The sequence below is a fragment of the Pristis pectinata genome, chromosome 34, assembly GCF_009764475.1.
Source record: "Pristis pectinata isolate sPriPec2 chromosome 34, sPriPec2.1.pri, whole genome shotgun sequence".
NCBI classification, from domain to species: Eukaryota; Metazoa; Chordata; class Chondrichthyes; order Rhinopristiformes; family Pristidae; genus Pristis; species Pristis pectinata.
The window spans coordinates 16638815-16660205 of record NC_067438.1 but is presented as its reverse complement, the minus strand read 5'-3'; the positions used below and the strand labels follow the sequence as shown (position 1 = coordinate 16660205).

The following is a 21391-nucleotide window of genomic DNA, read 5'->3' as shown; positions in this document are numbered from 1 at the left end:
GGGATGTGAGCTGTGAGCGTCCCGGGACTGAAACCAGACCTGCGGCGAGAACAGACGCGGTGCAAACCCCCGGTGCCGATATCACCCAGAGCCGATCCCACTCTGTCCATTCACAGTGCAGCGTTGTGTAGCGTCACCAGTCTCCGGGTAAACCTGTCACCCGCTCGTCCACCTCCCTGCTGAACTTGTGCCCGGGTCCCTGTGAGTGACTGCACCCAGCCCACAGAGCGGGGTGGGGAGGCTGGGGTGGGAGGTGGGGGGGGGGGGGGCGGTGGTGAGCTCTGGGATGGGGGGAGGGAGCACAGACCAGACCCCGCATGAGGAACCCACCGGGATGGAAGCGGAGACACGGCCGCCCCCCACCCACCCCGAGGGCAACGACAAGGGGGTCAGGGCAGGGGGCAAATCTCCCTCCTTCCCCCTCCCCCAGCACCGGGATCCCTTGTTGGGGATGTACTATCTGCCCCCAAATAGTCAACGGGAATTAGAGGAACAAACATTCAGGGAGATTGTGCAGAGTTGAAAGAATAACAGGGTTGTCAGAGCAGGAGATTTTTCTAACAGACTGGGACTGCTGTATGTTGAAGGCTCCGATGGGGTGCAATTTGTTCAGTGCGTTCCGGAAAGTTTCCTTGGACAATATATAGAGGGCCCTACTAGGGAGATGGCAAAGCTCGACCTACTCATGGGGAATAGGGCGGGGCAAGTGAGAGTGGGGAAGGACTTTGGGACCAGTTTTAAAGTAGTTATGGAAAGGGACAGAACTGGGCCACAGGTTCAAGTTGTAAATTGGGCCAAGGTGAATTTTGACGGTGTGGGACAGGAGCTGGCAAAGGCTGATTGGAGTAGGTTGTTTGTGGGCAAAGGGACCAGAGGCTAGTGGGAAGCTTTTAAAGGTGAGACAGTGACAGCTCACGGTCTCCATGTTCCTGTTAGAGTGAAGGGCAAGGCTGGTAGGAGTAGGGAACCCTGGATGACGAGGGATATTGAGGCCCTGGCCAGGAAAAAGAAGGAGGCATGGGTCAGGTACAGGCAGCTGGGATCAAGCGAATCCCTGGAAGAGTACAGGGGATGCAGGAGTGTACTCAAGAAGGAAATCAGGAGGACAAAATGGGGGCATGAGATAACTTTGGCAGAGAAGATTAAGGAAAATCCAAAGAGATTTTATATTACAGGTAGAAAAGTAACTAGAGAGAGAAAACAGGGCTTCTCAAAGACCAAAGGAGACACTCTGTGGAGCAGATTTCAGAACTAGGAAAAGTAAATAGGGTGCTGTTGGGGATAGTCTGCATTACAGTGGAGGAGATGCTGGACATCTTAAAAGGTATGAAATTTGTCTTAAAAGACAAGCCTCCAGGGCCTGACCAGGTTTATCCAAGAACACTGTGGGAGGCTAGAGAAGAAATTGCGGGAGCCCTGGCTGAGATATTTGCATCATCGTTAGCCACAGGTGAGGTGCCGGCAGACTGGAGGGTAGCGAGTGTTGTGCCTTTATTTAAGAAAGGCGGCAACGAAAAACCTGGGAACTATAGACCAGAAAGTCTAACATCTGTGGTAGGCAAGTTACTGGAGAGGATTCTCAGGGATACGATATACGTACATCTGGAATGGTGGGTTGATGAGGGGCAGTCTACATGGCTTTGTGCATGGGGGATAGAACCATAGAACATAGAACCATACAACAGTACAGCACAATACAGGCCCTTCAGCCCACCATTTTGTGCCAAACAAATCACTCCTATGACTATCTAACCCTTCCTCCCACATATCCCTTTATCTTAAATTCCTCCATATGCTTATCTAACAATCTCTTGAACTTGACCAACGTATCAGCCTCCACCACCACCCCAGGCAGTGCATTCCATGCACCAACCACTCCCTAGGTGAAAAACCTCCCTCTGACATCTCTCTTGAACTTCCCCCCCATTACCTTAAAGCCATGCCCTCTTGCATTGAGCATTGGTGCCCTGGAAAAAGGCGCTGGCTGTCCACTCTATCTATTCCTCTTAATATTTTGTATACCTCTATCATGTCTCCCCTCATCCTCCTTCTCTCCAATGAGTAAAGCCCGAGCTCCTTTAGTCTATCCTCATAATCCATAATCCCTAACCCAGGCAGCATCCTGGTAAATCTCCTCTGCACCATCTCCAACACCTCCACATCCTTCCTATAATGAGGCGACCATCGTGACTTACAAACTTGATTGAGTTTTTGATGAGGTGACCAAGAAAGTCGATGAGGGCAGGGTTGTCGATGTGGTTTATATGGACTTCAGTGAGGCCCTTTATAAGGTTCCACATGGTACGCTGCTCTGGAAGGTTAGATCACAGGGGATCCAGGGCGAGCTGGCTAATTGGATACACAACTGGCTTCATGGTAGAAAGCAGAGGGTGATGGTGGAAGGTGGTTTCTCGGACTGGCGGCCCGTGACCAGTGGTGTGCCTCAGGGGTCGGTGCCTGGCCCATTGTTGTCTGTCATCTATATCAATGATTTGGATAAGAATGTACAGGAATGGTTAGTAAGTTTGCAGATGACACTGAACCAGGTGGAATAGTGGACAATGAAGAAGGTTATTGAATATTACAGGGGGATCTGGATCAGCTGAGTAAATGGGCTGAGGAATGGCAAATGCAGTTTAATTTGGATAAGTGAGAGGTGTTGCATTTTTGAAAGTCAAATCCAAGCAGGACTTTCACATGAACAGTTGGGACCTGGAGAGTGTTGTAAAACAGAGGGACCTTGGAGTACAAGTACATGGTTCACCGAAAGTGGCATCATAGCTAGGCAGGGTGGAGAAGAAGGCATTTGGCATGCTGGCCTTCATAAATCAGGGCATTGAGCATAAAAGTTAGGAGGTTATGGTGCAGTTGTAGAGGATGCTGGTGAGGCCGCACTTGGAGTATTGTGTTCAGTTTTGGTCGCCCTGCTACAGGAAAGATGATATTAAACTGGAAATAGTGCAGAAAAGATCTATAAGGATGCTGCCAGGACTTGAGAGACTGAGTTACAGGGAGAGGTTGGACAGGCTAGGACTTTATTCCTTAGAGCGTAGGAGACTGAGAAGTGATCTTATAGAGATGTATAAAGTCATGAGGGGCACAGATAGGGTGAATGCACTCGGTCTTTTTCCCAGGGAAAGTGAGATGGAAAATATTTAAGAGGAACTTGAGGGGCAACTTTTTTACACAAAGGGTGGTATCTGTGTGGAACCAGCTGATGGAAGTGGTCGTGGGAGGTGCAATAACAACTTTTAAAAGACCATTGGGCAGGTAAATGGATTGGAAAGGTTTAGAAAGTTATGGACCAAACGCTGGCAAATGGGACTAGCTTGGATGGGGCAACTTGGTCGGCATGGACCAGTTGGGCCGAAGGGCCTGTTTCCCTGCATTAAAGTGGACTTTGCATTAAAGTGGACTTTTTTTTGTTCTAATTGTGTTCTTTCTTCCAAGAATTGTGTGTAATTTACAACACGTTCTTCTTGTGAATGCTGCTCATCGGATGCTCTGTGCCCGTGATGCTGCTGCAGTAAGTTTCTCACTGCACCTGTGCCACACGGACTTGTGCAGATGACAACAAACTCGACTTTGACTTTGACTTGCTGAGAGTTTGCAGCATTTCCTGTTTTCACTTCAGCTTCCAGCTGTCCATCAGGCTGGGTGTTCAATTTCAGCCAATGAGAAGGCAGATCGCAATGTGCGTCACCTGTTACCAGGAGGAAAATGTCCGTGCAGGTTACGAACCATCTCGCCCTGTGAGGTGACCAGGCTCCGGGCGGTTAACACATCAGAACGTGTGAATTAGGAGCAGGAGGCCACTCGGCCCTTCGAGTCTCTCCCACCATTCACCAAGATCATGGCTGACCTACCTTAGTGCCATTTTCCTGCACTATCCCCGTTTCCCTTTAAATCCAGAAATCCACGGAAATGACTCTGAGTGAGCTCAGGGACTGAGCCTGCACTGTCCCCGGGCAGAGAGAATTCCACAGGTTCATCCCTCTCTGAGTGAAGACCTTTCTCCGCATCTCAGTCCTCAACAGCCGACCTCTGGTTCTGAGATTCTGACCCCTGGTTCGGACTCTTCACCCTCCCTGATCCAGCCGCTCCAGCCCTGTTGGAACGTGAGAACATAAGCAAGGAGCAGGAGGAGGCCATCCGGCCCATCGGGCCTGCTCCACCATTCAACAAGATCATGGCTGATCTGGCCGTGGACTCAGATCTACCTACCTGCCTTTTCCCCATAACCCTTAATTTCCCCACTGTGCAATAATCTCTCTAACTGTGTCTTAAATATATTTAATGAGGGAGCATCTACTGCTTCCCTGGGCAGAGAATTCCACAGATTCACTACTCTCTGGGAAAAGCAGTTCCTCCTCATCTCCGTCCTAAATCTACTGCCCCAAATCTTGAGGCTATGTTCCCTAGTTCTAGTCTCACCGACCAGTGGACACAACCTTCCTGCCTGTATCTGATCTATCCCTTTCATGTGTTTCTGTAAGATCCCCTCTCATTATCCTGAACTCCAGTGAGTATAGTTGCTGAAATTTGTACGTTTCTGTGAGATCACCTCTCATTCTCCTAAACTCTGGAGAGCACAGTGCCAGTCGATCCAATCTCACCTCACATAGTAACCCTCCCATCCCTGGGTCCAGTCTGTGAACCTTCACCGCACTCCCTCTGTGCCCAGCACATCCTTCCTTACATAAGGAGACCAAACCTGTCCACAACACTCCGGGTGTGGTCTCCCCAAGGCCCTGTACAAATGCCGTAAGACATCGTTACTCCTGGATCAAATCCTCTCACAGTAAAACACAACGACCATTTACCTCCCTAATGCCCTGCTGCACCTGCACCTTGGCCTCAGTGACTGTGTCCACACAACCCAGCTCCCTCTGAACTTCAACACTACCCCATCTCTCTCCACTGAAGAAACACTCTGCCTTTCTGTTCCGTGCGTCAGAGTGGACAACCTCACACTGTTCCACGTTCCACCGGCCACGTTCCCTCCCACTCACTCTACTCGTCCGTAGCCCCTTGAGGCCTCGTTACATCCTCCTCCCTACTCACAATCACACCGAGTTTTGTACCGTGACCAAACTTGGGGAAGTGACATTTGGTGCCCTCAGCCGTACCTGGACACAGACTGTGACCACCCGAGACCCACTGACCAATCCCTGCACTGTTCTGTGGTACTGCAGCCCTGCTCAGTGCATCGACTCAGGATGGGTGCGGTGAACGGAAGCCAGTGGGTGCCGTGGGGAAAGCACTCCTGTGGTCAGAAGTGGGCATGTTCACTGACGACTGCACAAAGCTCAATCCCAGTCACGGCTCCGCAGCAGATGAAGCTGCCCCGTGAGTCCAGGACAACGTTCAGGCACGGGCTGATGTGTCAACATTCACACCCCAGAGGTGCCTGGCGTTGCTCATCTCCACCACCAGTGGGAACACCTGCCCCTGGTATTCGGTGGCATCACCATGACTGAATGTCCCCCCGTCACGACCCTGGGGGGGGGGGGGGTCACCATCGACAAGGAACTCACCTGGACCTGCCACATCGGATCATGGCACCAGTGTGCTGCCCCTGCTCCAGAGATGGGCAATGAGCTCTGGGCTTGTTACTGACTCCCAGATCCTGGGAGGTGAAGGAGCGGTAAAGGCCTGTGCTGTGTGTGAGGATGGGGCAGGGGTCTGTCGGATATGGGTGGGGGTGTGGGATGAGGGGAGGGCAGTGGATGGGGGGGCAGATGGATACAGGTGGGGGTGGGGGATGGGGGGAGGGCTGTGGACGGGGGTTGTGGGCTGACAGGTGCCCTGTCTGAAGGTGATCTCACTCACTCCAACCACCTCACTGCACTCCTCCCCCACCGTCCCCACCTTCCCAGAGCAACACTCCGGCACTGGGCTCCCCTCCACCATTGAGCACATCTTCAAGAGGTCCATCACTAAGGACCCTCACCACCCGGGACATGCCCACTTCTCGTTACTACCATCGGGGAGGAGGTACAGGAGTCTGAAGACCCACACTCAATGATTCAGGAACAGCTTCTTCCCCTCCGCCATCTGATTTCTGAATGGACCATGAACCCATGAACCTCGTTATTCCCCTATTGCATTATTTATTTATTTTTGTAACTTGCAGTGATTTTTATGTCTTGCACTGTACTGCTGCCACAAAACAACAAATTTCACGACGTATGTCAGTGATAATTAACCTGATCCTGATTCTGAGGTGGCGGGCGGCAGGAGATCTGGCAAACCGGGTATGGACCCGGCAGGGTGGAGTTCAAGTGGACCTCACAGGGACCCGGCAGGATTATTATAAAAGCAAAGCAAGAGGGAAAAGGAGTTAAGGTGAGAGGGAAACGCTTAAAAGGGCTGGCTCAGGTCCACTTTGGTGGCCTGGACTACTTTGGCCATTTCATCCCATCCCCAAAAGCGACCACCCACCGAACGATCTCACCATACCTTCCCCCAACCCTGCCCCCTCCCAGATCCGGAGCGCCCGACAATGGTGCACTGAGGGCTGGGTGACGTGGGCTGCAGGAGTGAGGGTGTTGGATGCTTGGCAGTGTGGGAGGGAGGGTGAGGCTGGGAGTCGAAGAGTTCAGGGCTGAGTGCACAGTCTATGGCAGGACCCTGGAGAGTGCTGTACAACTGAGAGACCTGTGGGTACAGGTACGTAGCTCCCTGAACATGGCGCCACAGGTAGACAAGGCAGTGAAGAAGGCATTTGGCACGCTGGCCTTCAGTCAAGGTGTTGAGCTCAGGAGTTGGGATGTGACGTTACAGCTGTCCCAGACCTGGCTGAGGCCACATTGGGAGTGCTGCGTACAGTTCTGGTCACCAGCTATGGGAAGGACAGCATTAAACTGGAAAGGGTGCAGAGCAGATTTATGTTACCGGGACTGGAGGGACTGAGTTACAGAGAGAGACTGGACAGGCTGGGACTGTTTCCCTGGAGTGACGGAGGCTGAGGGATGACCTCACAGAGGTTTACAGAATCTTGAGGGGCATAGATAGGATATATATTCTCAGTCTTCTTCCCACGATAAGGGAATCTAAAACTAAAGGGCAAAGGTTTAAGGTGAGGGGGGAAGATTTAAAGGGGACCTGAGGGGTAACGTTTTCACCCAGAGGGTGGTGAGTGTGTGGAACGAGCTGCCAGAGGAAGGGGTGGAGCTGGGTACAGTTACAATGTCCACGGACAGGAAAGGTTTGGGGGGATACGGGCCAAATGTCAGTAAATAGGACTGGCTCAGGAAGGCACGTTGGTCAGCACGGAGAAGTTGGGCCGAAGGGCCTGTTTCTGTGCTGTCTCTCTGACTCCCACTGCCTGAAGCCCCTCTGCATTCGGGCACCTGTGGTACCCAGTCCCCTGTGAGGGTTGGGGTCCTGGAGAGTGGGGAGGCCCGACCACTCGCGGAGACCACTGAAACTGACGGGGAACATCCTGACACTGAGCTGCCCCACTGCAGGGAGAGGAGGGGGTCAGTCCCTGCCCACCTCACCGGACCCCGGTAGTGGAACCCTCAGCGGCTTTCACAAACTTCCTCTCTGCAGGACGCCCCAATGAGCAAGATCGATCACCCCCACCCTCCTCCCCAGTCGCTGTGGGTCAGTGGTGGGAGGGGGTTTGGGCAGTACCTGAGCTTGACCTCATCTCCCCGGCCGTGTGAGATGGAAACACAGAAACAGGAGCAGGAGGAGGCCATTCGGCCCTTCTAACCCACCTCTCTATTCAATGTGATCACAGCTGACCCTCCAACCTCAGTCCCTGTTCCAGCTCTCTCCCCACATCCCTCCATCCCTCTGGTCCTCAGAACAATATCCAACTCCTTCTCAAACATATTGACTGAGGTGCCTTCCACTGCTGCCTGTGGTGGGGAGTCCACAGCTTCACCACTCTCTGGGGGAAGACAGTTCTCCTCATCTCAGGCCTACACGTCCCACCCCTCATCCTCAGACTGTGACCCCTGGTCCTGGGCTCCCAGCCATCGGGAACACCCTTCCCCAATCCCACCTGCCCTGTGCACTACTGTGAAATTCCCCTCTCATTCTTCTAAACTCCAGTGAACCAGAGCTGACGTCCCGATCTCCCTTCTGACCCCAGTCCTGCCGCCCCAGGTCAGTGGTGAACCTTCAGGGATCTCTCCCCGTGCAGGTACAACCCTCCTGGGATAAGGGAGCAGACACGGACACAGGACCCGGGGGTGGTCACACCCAGGGCCGGTGCAATGCAGCAAGATGTCCGAGCTCCCATACCTGAACCCTCTCACTGCGGAGGCCAACGTACCAGTCACCGTCTCACCCACCTGCTGTGCCTGCACACTCCCCTTCAGTGACTGGTGCACAAGGACACCCCCGTCTCCTCGCACCTCCCCCTTTCCCATCCTGTCACCTGCCTTCCTGTTACTGTCTCCCGAGTGGGCAGCCTCCCACTTACCCCCATGACACCACATCTGCCCTGCATCTGCCCACTCCCCCAACCTGTCCAAATCAACCCAGAGCTTCTCCGCATCCCCCTCACCCCTCACCATCCCACCCAGCTCTGTGCCATCCCCACGATATGGAGATGTTACATTTAGTTCCCTCACCTGACTCATGACCTGATCTGGTGAATATCTGAGTGCCAGCACTGATCCCGGAGGTCCCCACGACTCCCTTCCTGTCTGTTCCTGTTCTCTGGTCCCTGTCTGCCAACCAGTTCTCTGTCCACCTCGGTACATTAGCCCCAGTCCCATCTGCTTTACTGCTGCACGTTAGTCCCTTATGTGGGGCCATGTTGAAAGGTTTTTGAAAGCCCAGGTATCATCTCCTCACCAACACACCCCCCGTCTGTCCCCCATCCCACAGACACAGGACCAGGAGATGAGATGGCGATCGCTGAGCTCCTGCTTTCTAATTTCACCCCAACTCCTTCATGTTGAAGGACCTCCCCTTCTCCCTGCCCCGCTCCCTGGTCCTGACACGGACCCCAACCACTGATTGTTCTCCCTCCCCCTCCAGAACACTTTGCAACTGCTCCGAGACGTCCCTGACCCTTGTATCAGGGAGGCCACAAACCAGATGGAGATGGTCGATCTCCAGTTTGAGGTTAATGGGGAGGCAGGGGTTAATGTTGAGTGAAGAGTTAATGGGGATCAGGAGTTAATGTTGAGTGAAGGGTCAATGGAGATCCGGAGTTACTGGGGATCGGGGGTTACTGGGGATCGGGGGCCACTGGGGATCGGGGGTTACTGGGGATCGAGGTCACTGGGGATCGGGGGTTATTGGGGATCGAGGTCACTGGGGATCGGGGTTAATGGAGATCAGGATCACTGAGGCGTTGATTCCACCCATGTGGCCCCAGGAGGTGAAGCTCTGTCCTTCCCCCTCCCTCGCCCTGCGCTGCAGTCTGACCCTGTCCCTCAGCCTGACCCTGTCCAACCAGTCACCCTGGTCTCACACAACGGGAACACACGGAGCTGGAAAGTCCCCAGAAGTGAAACCGGGAACCGGGGCACCGAAACCATCGGCTCCATGTGATGTTTCCCACTTCCCTGTCAGCATTCTCCAATCACAGACTGAGCCTCCGTCGCGTCATCGGTTGCCGGGTAAACTGTGCCACTGGTGGTGTCGCTGAGTCCCAGTGGGTTCGGGCTGACCCCTAGAGGCCACTGGCGGGACTGCAGGCGAGGCGCAGCCGCCGTCACTCCCCAGTCTGTAGGGAGACCCGGGTCCTGATGTGGCCGATCATTCAATGAGATATCGGGCCGCGCTGTTTGACCCAGAGCCCAGGTGCAGCTGGTTCTCAAAGCCCCGGTCCTCAGGCTGGGAATTCCATCCATAAACAGGTGATTGCAGCCACAGACATTGCGACCTGGGCAGCAGAAGCTGGTCCCCACTCGCCCCCCGTCCACCTTCCCCTCCCCCCCCCCCCCCCCCCCCCCGGTGCTGATGTTGGAGAGTCCATCAGGTGCAGCGCTGCCTCTCTGGGTCACAGAGTCACACAGCACAGAAACAGGCCCTTGGGCCCAACTAGTCCATGTTGACCAACATGTCTATCCGAGTTACACTCATTTGTCCGCGTTTGGCCCATATTGGTATTGGTTTATTATTGTCACGTACCGAGGAACCGTGAAAAGTTTGTCTTGCATACCGTTCATGCAGATCAATTCATTACACAATGCAGTATATTGAGTTAGTACAAAGTGCATTGATGTAGTACAGGTAAAAACAATAACAGTACAAAGTGTCACAGCTACAGAGAAAGTGCAGTGCAAAAAGGTGTAAGCTCACAACAAGGTAGATCGTGAGGTCAAAGTCCATCTCATTGTCTTATCGCAGTGGGGTAGAAGCTGTCCTTAAGCCTGGTGGTACATGCCCTCAGGCACCTGTATCTTCTACCCGATGGAAGAAGAGAGAAGAGAGAATGTCCTGGGTGGGTGGGGTCTTTGATTATGCTGGCTGCTTCACAAAGACAACGAGAGGTAAAGACAGAGTCCAAGGAGGGGAGGCTGGTGTCCGTGATGCGCTGCGCTGTGTCCACAACTCTCCATCCTTTCCTGTCCATGTACCTGTACAAATGTCTTTTCAACATTATAACTGTCCCCGCCTCTACCACTTCCTCTGGCAGCTCGTTCCACACACACATCACCCTCTCTATGAAAAATTTACCCCTCAGGTCCTCTTTAACTCTCTCCCCTCTCCCCTTAGACCTGTGCCCTCCAGTTTTAAACGTCTCTACCCTGGGACCATCCACCTTATCTCTGCCCCTCATGATTTTATAAACCTCCATGAGGTCACTCTCCAGCCTCTCACACTCCAGGGAAAACAGTCGCAGCCGATCCAGCCTCTTCTTATAGCTCAAGCCCTCCACTCCCAGTAACATCCTCGTCAATCTTTCCTGCAGACTTTCCAGCTTTTCTTGCAGCCTCCCTGTAGCTGGGCGACCAGAACTGCACACAACACTCACAGTGTGGTCTCACCAACGTCTTGTACAGTTGTAATATGATGTCTCAACGCCTGTACTCAGTGCCCTGTCCGATGAAGGCAAGTGTGCCAGGTGCCTTCATCACCACCCCTTCTACCTGTGTCGCCACTTCCAGGGAATTATGTGTCTGTACCCTCGGTCTCTCAGTTTTACAACACTCTCCAGGGCCCTAACCATGCACCTGTCCTGCCCTGGGTTCACTCACCAACATGCAATTCCTCGCACTTGTCCCAGTTAAGTTCCATCTGCCATTCCTGGGCCCACTTCCCCAGTTGATCCAGATCCTGCTGTAACCTTGGACAACTTTCCTCACTGTCCTCCACCCCACCAATGTTGGTGTCATCACAAACTTACTAATCATGTTAAAACTATCTTTGTCCAAATCATTAATGGAGATGCCAAGCAACAGTAGCCCAGCTCCAATCCCTGCAGCACACCACTGGTCACAGGTCTCCAAGCTGAATAACTGCCCTGCACTGACACCCCCTGTCTCCATCCACCATGCCCCAGCTCACCCTGGTTCCCTGTGATCTCCCCTCCAGGCCAGCCTACCATGTGGGACCTTGTCAAAGTCCATGTGGACACATCTACCACCCTGATCTTGTCACACTTGTTCATCACCTCTTCCAAGGCCCTGTCAGGTCTGAGGTTCCACCTGCCCTGGGTGTTGTGAAGGACAGGTCTGCCCTCGTTCCTGTGCGGTGTCCCTGTCAGTCAGACATTGCCGCACTCTCTGCCCTTCATAGGACAGTTCCTTCAGAGAAACCTCTGTGACCACAAGTCCATCAGGCAGTGGTCAGCATGGAACGTCCTGCAGTTACTGTGGGATGGGGACCCGATGCATACTGTGGGGTGGTTCCCTGAGCAGACTGCCCAGACCATCTGGCAGAATGCTCATCACCAGAACTCACCAACACGCACAAAGACTTTGCTTGGCTGGTGGTGAGAGGGACCCACCCCATCAGATCCATCCTCTATGGTCAAAGTCTCACTCTCAATGCACTCTGCCCTCAGGATGGCTGTGATGAGGATGAGACAGTCCCCCACATCTCTGGAGACCGTGTGTTTGCAGAGAAGGTGTGGGGAAGGCTGCACGGGTCCTTGTCGAGGTTCATCCCCAGCAGTTGTGTGATGGAGGACTCTCTGATCTCCGGGCTGTTCCCGGGGACACACCGAGACAGATATCAAGTGCTGGTGGAAGGTCATCACCTGGGTGAAGGACATGACAGGGCCAGATGAATGTGCAGCTGAGGAGATGGTGCAGGAGGGTGGGCTTTAGATACTTGGGGCAGGTGGGGTCTGTAGAAGTAGGATGGGTTGCTTCTGAACTGGACGGAGACCAATATCCTTGCAGGGAGGTTTGCTGGTGCCGTTAGAACCACAGAACACTACAGCACAGAAAAACAGGCCATTTGGCCCTTCTAGTCTGTGCCGAAACGTTATTCCGCTAGTCCCATAAACCTGCACCCAGTCCATAATCCTCCAGACCTCTCCTGTCCATGTATCTATCCAATTTATTCTTAAAACTCAAGAGTGAGCCCGCATTTACCACATCAGATGGCAGCCTGTTTCATAGTCCCACCACTCTCTGTGAAGAAGTTCCCACTAATGTTCCCCCTAAACCTTTCCCCTTTCACCCTAAAGCCATGTCCTCTCGTACTTATCTCTCCTAATCTAGGCGGAAAAAGCCTATTCGCATTTACTCTGTCTATACCCCTCATAATTTTGTTAACCTCTATCAAATCTCGCCTCATTCTTCTCTGCTCCAAAGAATAAAGTCCTAACCTGTTCAATCTTTCCCTGTAACTCAACTCCTGAAGACCCGGCAACATTCTAGTAAATCTCCTCTGCACTCTTTCGATCTTACTGATCTCCTTCCTATAGTTAGGTGACCAGAACTGCACACAATACTCCAAATTTGGCCTCACCAATGTCTTCTACAACCTCACCATAACATCCCAAATCCTGTACTCAATACTTTGATTTATAAATGCCAGGATGCCAAAAGCCTTCTTTACAACCCTGTCTACCTGCGACGCCACTTTCAGGGAATTATGTATCTGAACTCCCAGATCCCTTTGTTCCTCCGCACTCCTCAGTGCCCTACCATTTACTGTGTGTGTCCTCCCTTGATTTGTCCTTCCAAAATGCAACACCTCACACTTGTCTGCATTAAATTCCATCTGCCATTTTCTGGCCCATTTTCCCATTTGGTCCAGATCCCTCTGCAAGCTTTGAAAGCCTTCCTCACTGACCACTACACCTCCAATCATAGTGTCATCAGCAAACTTGCTGATCCAATTTACCACATTATCATCTAGATCATTGACATATACAACAAACAACAATGGCCCCAGCACAGATCCCTGAGGCACACCACTAGTCACAGGCCTCCAGTCTGAGAAACAACCATCCACAACCACTCTCTGTCTTCTCCCACACAGCCAATTTCGAATCCAGTTTCCAACCTCTCCAATGGATACCTAGTGTCTGAACCTTCTGAACTAACCTCCCACGTGGGACCTTGTCAAAGGCCTTACTAAGCCCATGTAGACAACATCCACAGCCTTGTCTTCATCTATTTTCTTGGTAACCTCCTCAAAAAACTCTACAAGATTCGTTAAACACGATCTACCACGCACAAAGCCATGCTGACTATTCCTAATCAGCCCTTGGTTGTCCAAATACTTGTATATCCGATCTCTCAGAACACCTTCCAATAATTTACCCACTACTGATGTCAGGCTCACCGGCCTGTAATTACCTGGCTTACTTTTAGATCCTTTTTTAAACAATGGAAAAACATGAGCTACCCTCCAGTCCTCCGGCACCACACCCATGGCTAAGGAAATTTTAAATATATCTGCCAGGGCCCCTGCAGTTTCTACACTAGTCTCCCTCAATGTCCAAGAAAATATCTTATCTGGCCCAGGGGATTTTTCTACCTTTATTCGCTGTAAGGCAGCAAGCACCTCCTCCTCTTTAATCTCTGTATGTTCCGTGACTCTATTGCTTGTTTTCCCTTCCTTCCATATCCACTATGCCCGTTTCCTGAGTAAATACTGATGCAAAAAAAAAACTGTTTAAGATCTCCCCCATCTCCTGAGGCTCCACACGTAGACAACCACTCTGATCTTCTAGGGGACCAATTTTGTCCCTTACTATCCTTTTATTCTTCATATACTTGTAGAAACCCTTCGGATTTACCTTCACATTATCTGCCAAAGCAACTTCATGTCTTCTTTTTGCCTTCCTGATTTCCTTTTTTAGTACTTTCTTACTTTTTCTATACTCCTCAAGTACCTCATTTGTTCCTAGTTGCCTGTACCTGCTATACACTTCTCTTTTTTTTAAGCAGATCACCAATATCCCTTGAAAACCAAGTTTCCCTATGCTTGTTAACTTTGCCTTTAATCCTGGCAGGAACATGCAAACTCTGCACTCTCAAAATTTTGCTTTTGAAGGCCTTCCACTTACTGAGCACATCCTTGCCAGGAAACAACTCATCCCAATCCACTCTTCCTAGATCCTTTCTCATTTCCACAAAATTGGCCTTTCTCCAATTTAGAACCTGTTGGGGAGGGTTTGAATGAATTTGGCAGCGGGCTGGGACATGGACCAATGGTACAGCAGGTGGGGAGATGGTCCAACATGGAGGATAAAACAAGCGTGTTCAGTGGGGAGAGGAGACCGGGGTTTGATAAGGGACATGGGCCGAGCGGTGAGCTCAATTACATTAATGTCAGGAACCTGACGGGTAATAGGGATGAACTGAGGGCGTTGATCAGCACATGGGGATACGACATTATTGCAATCACAGGGACAGGACTGGCTGCTCAGCGTCCCAGGGTATGGACGTTTCAGATGTGATGGTGGGGAGATAAAGCAGGAGGGGGCTTCGCAATAATGATCAGAGAGAACATCACGCAGTGCCGGGGGGACGTTCCGTCACCTCACTGCCCCCACACCACCGATGTTGGCGTCATCCGCAGTACATGTGGCCCCAGGGGTGAAGCTCTGTCCCTCCCCCTCCCTCGCCCTGAGCTGCAGCCTGACCCTGTCCAACCAGTCACCCTGGTCTCACACAACGGGAACACACGGAGCTGGAAAGTCCCCAGAAGTGAAACCGGGAACCGGGGCACCGAAACCATCGGCTCCATGTGATGTTTCCCACTTCCCTGCAACATTCTCCAACCACAGATCCAGGGGCTCGGCCTCAATCGTCGGCATTTCTTTCCGCCCACAGAGGCTGCGTGACCGCTGAGTTCCTCTGGCACCTTGTTGGCTTCTCCAATCACAGACCGAGCCTCCCGCGCGTCATCGGTTGCCGGGTAAACTGTTCCGCTGGAGGTGTCGCTGAGCCCCAGTGTGTGCGGGCTGACCCCCAGAGGCCGCTGGCGGGACTGCAGGCGAGGCGCAGCCGCCGTCACTCCCCAGTCTGTGGGGAAACCCGGGTCCTGATGTGGCTGATCATTCAATGAGACATCGGGCCGCGCTGTTTGACCCAGAGCCCAGGTGCAGCTGATTCCCAAAGCTCCGGTCCCCAGGCCCGGAATTCCATCTAATGTTCAGCTAATGATGTGCCTTAATTTCAGAAGGGCACCAGGGATAAACCAGGGAGCTGCAGGCGGGCGAGATTTCCATCAGTGGTGGGAACGTTGTTGGAAGGGATTCTGGGGGACAGGATTTAAGGCAAATCCCAGCCCTCCCAAGATCCCTGCCATTCGCTGTGTATGTCCTGTCCTGGTTTAACTTCCCAAAATGCAGCACCTCGCACGTGTCCGAGTTAAGTCCCATCCGCCATCCCCCGCCCACATTCCCAGTTGATCCGGATGCTGCTATAACGTCAGACAATCCCCACTGTCCTCCACACCGCCAATGTTGGTGTCATCCGCAGTTACCAATCATGCCAGCTACGTTCTCATCCAGATCATTAATACACCTGGGGCACTTGGGGCGCGTCCACAGCTCCCTGGAAATGGCCACACAGGTGGACAGGGTGGTGAGAAGGCATTTAGTTTGCTTTCCTTTGGCAGGGGGATTGCGTGTAGGAGTTGGGACATCATGTTGCAGCTGAACAAGACATTGCTTAGGCCACCCCTGGAATATTGTTTGCAGAAAGGGCGTGGTAATGCTGGAAAGGGTGCAGAAGGGATTCACCAGGGTGTCGCCGGGACTGGAGGGACTGAGTTATAAGGAGAGGCTGGACAGGCTGGGACTGTTTTCCCTGGAGTGAAGGAGGCTGAGGGGTGACCTCATGGAGGTGTATAAAATCATGAGGTGGATGGTCACGGTCTTTTCCCGGGGTAGGGGGAGGCTAAAGCGAGAGGGACAGGTTTCAGGTGAGAGGGGGAAGATTTAAAGGGGAGCTGAGGGGCAAGCTTTTCACACACGGGGTGGGGGGGGGGGTGTGGAACAAGGTGCCAGAGGAGGTGGGAGAGGCAGGTAGACATTTGGAACAGTTCATGGATGGGAAAGGTTTAGAGGGATATGGGCCAAATGCAGACAAATGGGACCAGCTCAGAAGAATCTTGGTCAGCACGGATGAGCTGGGCTGAGGGGCCAGTTTCTGTGTCTGCCATTTTGTGGTATTCTTTTTCTTCCAAACCAGTCTGGTCCTGTGAAGGGCCACGTTGTCTGGGCCCAGGAACAGACGTGAATCCAAGGTGTGGTGTTGCCTCTGTGGTGTCAGCATCAAGCAGGCATTCTCCAGCGGGAGGTAAACAGCCAGAGGCTGTGGTCCACACAGGGAAACCGAGGGGTGAGACCCTGCAGCAGGGACTCAGGGAGCTTGGCTGCAGATTCAAGAGCAGTTCAGCCGAGGCTGTAAACGCTGGATTACATTTGATGTCATGTGTTCCTGAGTATGGGAATAGGAGGGCAGATCCTATGAACGTGTGGCTAAGGGGATGGTGTGCGAGGGGGCTTCACATTTCTGGATCACTGGGACTGTTTCTGGGGAAGGTGGGACCTGTACAGACAGGACAGGTTTCTCCTGAACTAGAACTGGCCCAGTGTTCTTGCAGGGAGGTTTGCTGAAGGATTTGAACTAACTTGGCAGGGGAATGGGGCACAGGGGAGGTGCATAGATGGGGGGAGGGGGAGGTCCAGTCAAGTGTAGAAGGAAGACGTCAGTGCAGTGGGCAGAGCAGACGTGGGCAGATATGGCACTGGGAGGAAGGCAAAGCTAAGCTGCACATTTTAATGCAAGGGTCGGACTTGGAGGGCAGATGAACTTGGAGCAGTAACCTGAATATGATATTGTTCCAGCCATGGTAACAATGGTTGAAGGAAGGGCAGGGCTGGCAACTCAACACCCCAGGGTATGGACCTTTCTGGTGTGACTTGGGGGTGCAGAGGAGGAGGGGGGATTGCAGTCATGACCAGCAGATCCGTTACTGCAGCAATGAGGGAGGACATCCTCGAAGGCTCCTCAATGAAGCAATATGGGTAGAATTCAGGAATAAAAAAAGGGGCATTCCCTTTGCTGGGGTGGACTACAGACCTCCTAACAGTCAGCAGGAGACAGAGGAGAGATATGTAGACAATCACGGAGATGGAAGTTTAATCAGGTTACAGCAGTGGCGGGTTTCAGCTTCCTTAGTGTTAACTGGGATCGCTCCAGTGGGAAAGGTACAGAGCAGGTGGAATTTCTAAAGTACGTCCAGGAGAGATTTTTGAGCCATTATGTAGGTGGTCCGACTGGAGAAGGGGCAGAGGGGGGCTGGAAGTTCAGGTCCTGAATTGGGGAAGGCTGATTTCAATATCATAAGACAGGACCTGGCAAAAGTAGACCAGGAACAGCTGCCTGCAGGTAAGTTTACGTCAGATAAGTGGGAATCATTCCAAAGGGAAACAACGAGAGTTCAGGGTCATCATCTCCCCATTAGGGTGAAAGGTCAGGATAGAAAATATGAGGAAACCTGGATGTCAGGGGCATCGAGAGCTGAATAAAGAAACAGGGGAGGCAGATAGCAGGTACAGAGAACTGTGGAGATTCACTGTTAGCTTGGTAATGGGGGGGGGGGGGGGCGGCGTGTGATGGTACAGGGTGGTTTTGTCACCAGTGGTGTCTACAGGGATCAGGGCTGGGCCCCTATTGTTTGCTGTACACACTAACAATATGGACATGGATACAGCAGATGTAACTGGTAAGTTTGCGGATGACACAAAAGTCGGAGTTGTGTGGACAGTGAAGCAGGTTGTCATGGGCCTCAGGGTGATGTTGATCAGTGGGTGAGAACAGAGTAACGACAGGTGGAATTTAATCGGGATGATTATGAAGTGATGTACTTTGGGAGAACTAATGAGGGTTGGACACGCAGTGAGGAACAGAGGGACCGTGGTGTACAAATCCAGGGATCCCTGAAGGTGGCAGCACTGGTAGATAAGGTGGTGAAGAAGCCGTTGGTCAGACTTGGCTTCATTAGCTGGGGGATGGAATCTAAGAACATCGAGGGTATATGACAACTTTATAAAGGTTTGGTTCGGCCACAGCTGGAGAAGTGCGTTCGGTTCTGGTCACCACTGTAGGAAGGAGGTGACTGCACTGGGGAGGGTGCAGGTTCACCAGGCTGTTGCCTGGGATGGGGTATTTCAGTTATGGGGAGAGAGTGGAGAGGCTGGGTCTGTTTCCTTGGAACAGAGAAGTCTGAGGAGGGACCTGACAGAGGTGCACAGAATCATGAGGGGTATGGATAGGGGAGAGGGCAGGGAGCTTTTCCCTTTAGGAGAGCTATCTAAAGCTAGAAGGCACAGGTTTAAGGTAAGGAGTGAGGGGTTTAGAGGGGATCTGAGGACGTTTTCTCCTATAGAGGGGGATTGGAATGTGGGACACACTCCCTGAGGGGGTGGTGGAGATAGAGACTCCCATTACATTTAAGAAGCAACGAGACCAAGATTCGGATGGCCAAGGCGAAGTATGTGACAGAGCTGGGAAATGGGATCAGTATTGATGGGTACCTGGTTGTCCACAGGGACACGGGACATGGTCAGTGCTGGAATGGGCAATCGTTCTATAGATATGGAGTTGTCTAAGGGTCAGCGAGCAGATGGTAACATTGAGGAGATGTTTGCAGACCAGGGAGTGGCTGTTGGTGCAACCGCTTGCCCTGATGGACACCAGTGAACACACAGGGCACCGTTTGGGGTTTCCAGATGACCTGAAACATGACGGTGCAGGATGTAATGAGGTGATTGGAGCAGACTTCAGCGGGACGTAACAAGACAGACACATTTATATAGCGCCTTTCTCAACCTCAGTCCACCCTGGTGCTCTGCAGCCAATGACGTGCTCGGACAGACAGGTGAGCTGGGCAGACACGGGGGTGGGGTGGGGGGGGGTGTTAAATTTCATGCTGGTGGGTGTGAGTTGATGGGTTTTGTCAGAAGAATGGGGGAGGGGAAGTGGGAACGGAAAGACACAAATGTAAACATGAGAAACAGGAACAGGAGGAGGCCGTTCAGCCCATCGATGCTGCCTGACATTCAATAAGTTAGTGGTTGATCTTTGACCTCAGTGCCATTTTCCTGTACAATCCCCAGGTGGGGCATCACACACAGAGGAAAATGGTGGGTGGGGTTAAATTGCCTTTGGAGAGAACCTCGTCTTCAGGAGGGGACCACAGGGTCACGGTCTTGTGGGAAAGTGTCTGGAGATAACGGAGCTAACCCTGGGACTGTCTCCATGGTAGTGGAGAGAGCTACAGGGTGGTCTCCATGGCACTCAGAGGCCTGAGGTACAACAAGGACACCCGCGAATGATGCAGTCTCACCAAGGCCCTGGGAATGGAGATGCCACACTCAAATCCTCTTGCAACAAAGGCCAATGTCTCATTTGCCTCTTTACCTGCCTGCTGCACCAACATGTTGGCATTCAGAGACTGGTGTCCTGAAAGTGAGCTGAAGCACTCAGCTGGTGCCGTGGCTTAGTTGGTTAAAGCGCCTGTCTAGTAAACAGGAGATCCTGAGTTCAAATCTCAGCGGTGCCTGCAAGGTGTGGAATATTTTGTTCACAATTCACAACAGGGTCGTCAGCATTTGGTGGGTTGTGTTCAATTCCCAGACCGATTGCTTTGGTGCGGTTTGTGGACCCACTGCCTCAGCGCCAGAGACCCGGGTTCATCCTGACCCCAGTTGTTGCCTGTGTGGAGTCTAGACGTTCTCCCTGTGACTGTGTGAGTTTCCCCCGGGGGCTTCAGTTGTCTCCCACAACACAAAACACGTGTGTATTGGTGGCTGTAAATTGCCCCCAATGTGTGGTGGGTGGTAAATCTGGGGGGAGCTGATGAAAATGTGGGGAGAATAAAAATTGTAGGGTTGGTTTAAATGGGTGGTTGATGGTTGGCAGGGACTCGGTGGGTCGAAGGGCCTGTTTCCGTGTTGTATCCCTGTGCACACCAGCACTTCCCGATCCACACCATTTCAGTAATCCTAACCTTCCTGGTTTTCCTACTAACCACATTTCCCACACTGCACTACATGGACCACTGGCTCAACTTGTGGGAGTTAGTCGGAAGCCTCTTTGCGCCCTCCACACAACCCACCCTCGCACCCAGTTTGTGTCATTGTCAAAAATGGAGATGTTGCATTCAGACCCCGCGTCCAATCACTGACGTACTTGGCGAACAGCCAGGGTCCAAGCACTGCCCATCGTGGGCCGCAGCCTGAGAGAGCCCCATTCATTCCAGCTCTCTCTCCCCTGTCTGTCACCTTGTCTAAGTTACCTTTCCTGACATCTCACAGTCCCGGCAAGTTCCCTGTCATCGGCAATGTTGGGAAGAATCTAAATCGGAGTGAATTTACTGTCGTATCCCAGGGAAGGAGGGGAGGTTTTGGAGATACGAGGAGATGTTCAAAATATTGAATCACCTGGGATACAGTAACTAAGAGAAAGGGGTTCCGGACACAATGGTGTCGGTGTCTGGAGGTCAGGGTTTGAGAATCCAAACACACAAATGTGCAGGAAGCATCAGGGATACTCGACGGTTTGACCTCATCTGTGGACCTGACATGTTCACTCTCTCTCAGTCCCCACAGACGCTGCGTGACCTGCTGAGACACACGAGACTCTGTGGATGCGGGAATCTGGAGCAACACACACACAGTGCTGGAGGAACGCAGCAGGTCAGGCAGCATCTATGGAGGGAAATAAACAGTCGACATTTCTGGCCGAGACGCTTCATCAGGACTGGAAGGGAAGAGGGCAGAAGCCAGGATAGGAAGGTGGGGGGAAAGGGAGGAGCACACGCAGGCAGGGGACAGGTGAGTCCAGGTGAGGGGGGAAGGTGAGTGGGTTGGGGTGGGGGGTTACGAAAGGGAGTGATGTAAGGAGCTGGGAGGTGATCGGTGGAGAGGCAAAGGGCTGGAGAAGAAGGAATCCGGTCGGAGAGGGCAGTGGGCCGTGAAATAAAGGATGGGGGA

At 52.5% G+C, this 21391-nt stretch overlaps 1 non-coding gene across 1 annotated transcript; it reads left to right on the top strand.

The window, feature by feature from the left end:
* The first annotated feature begins 19885 nt into the window (after positions 1-19885).
* On the top strand, positions 19886-19959 carry trnat-agu (transfer RNA threonine (anticodon AGU)). Its single transcript has one exon. It is a non-coding gene; the product is annotated as a tRNA-Thr (tRNA).
* Positions 19960-21391: the final 1432 nt, after the last annotated feature.